This window comes from Triticum aestivum, chromosome 1D, assembly GCF_018294505.1.
Source record: "Triticum aestivum cultivar Chinese Spring chromosome 1D, IWGSC CS RefSeq v2.1, whole genome shotgun sequence".
NCBI lineage: Eukaryota > Viridiplantae > Streptophyta > Magnoliopsida > Poales > Poaceae > Triticum > Triticum aestivum.
In genome coordinates this window covers 490,672,246-490,678,161 of record NC_057796.1, presented here as the reverse complement: position 1 = coordinate 490,678,161, position 5,916 = coordinate 490,672,246, and positions in this window count along the sequence as shown.

Genomic DNA, 5,916 nt, shown 5'->3' with positions numbered 1-5,916 from the left:
GCAGGCAGGGAGGGAGGAGGTGGCCGCGGCGTGTAGCTGCGCGCGTCGGGCACGCGCCCTCGCCTACTGGCGCGAGGAGGAAGGCGACAGGAGAGCGCCTGGTGGGCTGGGCCGCCAGCTGGGCCGGCCAGGTGGGCTGCACAGTAGGTAGGTCCAGGTAACTTTCTCTCCCTCTTCTGTTTTCTAATTTGTTTTGTTTTTCTAATATTCTGTAGTCTTTAGGGCTTTATTAAAAATACTTAGATACTTCCAAAAATCATGAAACTACTCATGATCACTGTTGGGAATATATCCTACAGTAAACATTTTAGTTTATGATTATTTGAGCATTTAAAATATTTAATAGCATTTAAATGCCCAAATGCAAATAGAGTATGATTTAATCCAGAGCCCAAATATGTCATGGAAAAATGTGCAGCACCTCTGGTTATTGTTTCCAACATTTTCCAGAAATGATGAACATTTTTGAAAGCCATTTGGAAACACTGAGAATATTTTAGTTGAGCCTAGTGAATTCCTTTGATGCTAGGGTTTATGCAATCCCCATTTCAATTTTCTGCAAAATTCAAACATGATGCACACCTGAAGCTAGCCTAGTGCAATACGAGAAGCTAGGGATGTGACAACTCACCCCCACTAAAACAAGAATCTCGTCCCGAGATTCAAGCGTAGGGTAAGGTGAAAGGGGAACGCAACTAACATAATCTTCACGATCCAATTGTTCTTCTCGGAGATGTTGATTCATTGCATCATCTTGATCTTGACATCTTTTCTTTCGGGAGCTTCATCCAACTATGATGACGGAAGAGAGGGAAACTCTACAGGATTGATCTTCTCGAAGATCGAGCTATACAAGATCAACTCGCGGAATGAGATGCTGAAACATCTCGAGTTGAGACACAAAACACATCGAGAGGGATGGAAGAACAAACGATGAGATTTGACTTGGTGGGCAACAATCCTACGCTTAGGTAGGATGGTGCATGGGTTCCAAAGCAGCGAGGAGTTAATTGCCATGACTCCATAACGGGGCACCTTAGGAAAGGTGACTCGTAGAATTCTTCCCTTAAGTGGCAAAAAGAATTACTTCTGATTCAGAGATCATTGAAACTCTTTATACCAGCCCAAGGCAAAACGCAACAATCGTTTGGCGGAGTACGAAGGATGGCACAATGGCGGTGCAAGCTGGGAACAAAATGCAAATGATGGGAATGATTCTAGTAACTGGGGAGAAACCCAACAGTAGAGAGTGATTCCACTATTGGAAAGGTTATAACATAACCGAGGAGATTGGGGCCAATCCCAGTTAGTGCTGACGATGACACCTAATGCTTGCGCGTGCTCTCAAGAACTTGAGCATTTCCATATTCATCAAGTTTTACCAATATCCGTGCCGAGGATCCTGGCATCCTTACTTCCATGATGAATAGTGATGGACAATGCGGATACAAAGGAAGATAACACCTTCTCAGACTTCCCCTTAGCGAGGCTAAGGAAACAGAATCTGGATGATCGACCGAGAGACATTTAGCACTCCGCTTCTAATGTTCTCCTCGATGTGCTAGTGCAACCCATTTGTTAAAATGGTTTGGTACGTAGAACATCAAGTAAAAGGTCGGACTTCGGGAACACAAGAATCCATAAGGAATACTACGGAAGTAAATCCTACGGAATCCTTATGGGGAGGTGGCCAACTTTATCAATCAGGATACTACAATAATAGGTCTTCCGGCTGGGTGTGTTGGCCACAACATCCACTTACCGGGTTACGAAGACCATTATTATAGCTATTGGGAGATGTTCCAACCATCATATCTGCCTGAGATTCAGATCTGGTTGGTAACAGGATATTCCAGACTCATCGAGTCTAGAAGAAAATGAAGGTTTGCAACACAAATCGATGAGATGGCGTTGCGAGATTCTCGGAAGATGGACTACGGTAGTAAGCTCCAAAACATGAGCTAGTTCTGCTACAAACATGTGAACACGTTGTCCCAGACAAGCATGCCCACATGGTAGCCTTACAATGAAACACTACCGAGTTCTGGTTGGGAACCATCAACGGGGATATCGAAGTTCTTTCATAAGTCCGGATTAGCTCTTATGGAGGAACTCCTTCTCCTTGAACAAGTGAGTTAGTGGCTTGGTGTGCTAGGGATACATATGGAATGGAGGTAATTAATCTACCAAACCATAGAATACTTCGCACGAATGCATGACTGACTTGGGATGATTCCAAAGGAAGCAAAAACAAGCTCCCTCGAATTCACGGCGGCACCTTGCATCGATTGCATGTGAATTTAGAGGAAGTCACTACTTTCATCCAAACATATACTTCATGAACGGGGCATGAAGAAAATGCTTACACAAGTTTCCAACACTAGCTGGATGTTCAACATGAATCATGGAGGAGACGAGATGCTGCTGATGGGCTCAATAGCAACTCATCGGAATTTCCATATCACTGGACTTCCACCATCATGTGAACACGGTGATAGCATTGGTCAGATCCAAAAGATATAATGGTGTATGCTCGAGGGATCAACCACGAGTAAGACAACATTACGAACATCGTTGGTTCTGATTTGATTTGACAATAGCCCATACTCAAATCAAAGTTTGGTTAAGATGATAGGTCCATTAATTGATCACGAGGACCAATCGTTGAAGAAATCATCTTTCTACAACAAACACACACAAGAGATATCCTTTGGAAAGAACTAAGTCAGGCAAACTTTTATCTTCCAACTCTTCAAGTTGTTGTTTAGCTTAACCAACTAGCTCAAGGTATCCAACACAGATTCTTGGAGAAAGAGTGGCTTATAGGAAGACCATTTGATCACGAGCTCAACATAGCGGTCAGGTGCCAACCTGGTAACACTTCCGAGAAGATATTCGAGAAATCACGAACCACCGATATGTTACTAAGCTCGAGAACAAACTTGCTTTTCAGGGCAAAGCGATGTGAACAAAAAGAGCGAGGAATTGATACAATCCTAACTCGTTGACCAAAGAGTGCACCAGGAAAAATGGACTAGGTAACACGATCAATCTCAGGATGATGATTGAATAACCGGCACGCTAAGGATGAGAGTATTGTCATTAACTACCAAGCAACGAGTTGCTCAGAGTATTGATTTCACACATCACGGTTCACTTGTCGGTATTCCGGTAGTGACAACACGGAACCGAGGAATGAATAATGATGGCGAGAAGTATCACTTAATCAAGAATTCATAAGAGGTGGTGCAATTCTCATGACACTCTTGACATAAAGATGGTGACGCTCCAAGGTAGAGCAGAGCAAAAGCTGGATTGGCATTTTGGCCTGCGGAATACACTTGCTTTGACCCAATCCTATATATGGACGAGGTTTTGGAGTTTGTTTCTCCTAGTCATTCTGAAATAGAACGGCTTGACGGGCCACAAGGATAGTACGCATCGATGAACACGATCCCACACATACCCTTGACTATCAATTGATAGATGAAGGTCGGAATACAGCTAAAGAGGGACAACCCCAAAGAACATATGATTATCTGAGTTGTGGATGCATAAATTTAGTATGTCAAACAAGTTCAACATATTTCTTCCAGATAATCCATGCAGAAAGGTAGGACTGGCAGATTCACAATGCATAGTGGAGAACTCCCCAAGAGCGCCCTGGTTGTGATCTTTTGGTTAAAAGAACTTCTGCCATAATGGTTCATGGTATTGGAAGAATGAGATACCACGGACCTCGAAGACTATCACAAAGGTTACTAATATCCTAAAGGAACTAGCAACACTATCAACACGAGGTAAGTAGAGTGAATCTTGGGTTCAAGAACCCAGAAATAGAATACCTACTACTAAATTGCATCACGGGATGTGTAACACCCTGGGAATCATGCTACAGTAACTCCCTGTGATTAAGCTAATCATGTTGCTAAACAGGGCTTGATCACATTTGAATCACCTTCCTTTCTAACTCCTAGTTCAAACTTCAAATATAATTAAAGTGAAAAATAAAAGTTTTCAAAAATTCAAACAAAAATGTTCAGTGGGTTCTAAATAATACACTGGTAATTATGGTGGAGAAATCACATTTTTATAAAATGTCTAAATACTTTTAAATAAAATAAAACAAAAAAGGGAAATAAACAAATAAGAGAAAACAGAAAACAAAACAGTCAAAAGAAAAAAAGAGCAGGCCTCCCCCCCACTGGACCCGCGGCCCAAACCCCCCCCCCCGGCCCAAGCTGGGCCGCCACCCGCGCCCCGCGCCCCGGCCCAGCCCACCTCCCCCGCGTCCCCTTCCTGTTCCCCCGACCGGGTCGGAACAGGGGAGCGTCGCCGCCGAACCCCCTCGCCGGCGGTGAACCCCGCGAGAGGATAAGGGCGCCAGCGGCCCCGCTCCCTCGGGCCTCTCTCCCACTCACCCCGCTCACTCTTGGCCCCTGCGCCTCCCTCATCCACTCTCCTTCGCGCCGCTCCGTGCTCCCCCCCATCATCCCGAGCGCCTCCGTCGCCGTCCGCCGTCGCAACCGCGGCAACCAACCTCACCTCGCCTCACCAACCTGTCCAGCAGCTCCGCCGTCGTCGGCTTCCTCGTCCCCGTCCACGAACGCAAGCCGGGGAGCACCGCAGGCAGCGGATCGAGCCGCCCCCTTCCGCCTCGGGCGTCGGTGACCGCCGTCGTCTCCGGCCACCTCTGCGCTCCTAAGCTGTCGCAGGCTTTATGTAGCCGCTCGGTGAGCTCCTCCCTCCCTCCATTCTCCTCCTCGCACTGCGTGAGCCTCCCTAGCTAGCTCGTCGCCGTTGCTTTGAGCTCGCCGCCGCATATCACCTCGCCGCCGTGGCTACCGTGGCCTGAGCTCGCGTCCGAGCTCGTAGTCAAACTCCTGGAGCTCCCAGGTGCCCAACGAGCCCGCGCCCGTGCCTCCCCGTGCCTCCTAGCATAGCCTCCGTTGAGCGCCCGAACGCGCTGCCGCCTGCGCTCGTCGCCGGCGTACCTCCGGTGACCAAATGGTCACGGGCCAGCGCCCGTTGCATTCGCCTCCTAACGCACGTCCCACCTAGCCTCTCCGTTCGCTCGCTAGCATGCTGCGTCGCCCTTTCCTCTGGCGTCCGACTCCGGTCGTCCGCCGATGAGCTCGCCGCGCTCGATTCCGGTCACCCCTGCCTCCACAACCACCACCGTTGGACGCGGCGCAGCCGTAGCTTTCGAACGCGACCAAAAACTCCCTGAACGGTGCCCTGTACGTGGATTCCGGCGAGGTCCCGAGCGCCTCCGCCGTGTTTTCGGTCGCCGGCGTTACTCCGGCGCCGGCCGCCGACGTGGCACACCTGGGGCCACCCCTGGGTCACTGCCAGTGGCCCCCACGGGCCCAGTTGACTGGGTTGACCCAGTCAACTGCTGACTGGGCAGGCCCAGTCACTGACATGCGGGCCCCGCCGCAAAAATTAAAAAAGAAAATGTTTTATAAATAAAATTAATTAGTTTAAATAATCTCTCACTGACAGGTGGGCCTAGTAGTTAATTAACTAAAAACTAATTAGTTTAATCCTCTGTTAACCCACTGTCTATGACAGGTGGGTCCCCCTTGTCAGTTTGACCAGTCAACCCGGACTGTTGACCGCTGACGTCACTCCCACGTCATGCTGACGTCATATCCCTTTTTCTGTTAATTAAATAATTCCAGAAATTCAAATAAACTTTGAAAATTCATATCTTTTAAACCGTAACTCGGATGAAAATGTTTTCTATATGAAAGTTGCTCAGAACGACGAGACGAATCCGAATACGCAGTCCGTTCATCCACCACACCTCCCTAACCTATCGAACTAGCAACTTTCCCCCTCCGGTCCGTCTGTCCGAAAACGCGAAACATCGGGGATACCTCCCGGATGTTCCCCCCCTTCACCGGTACCACC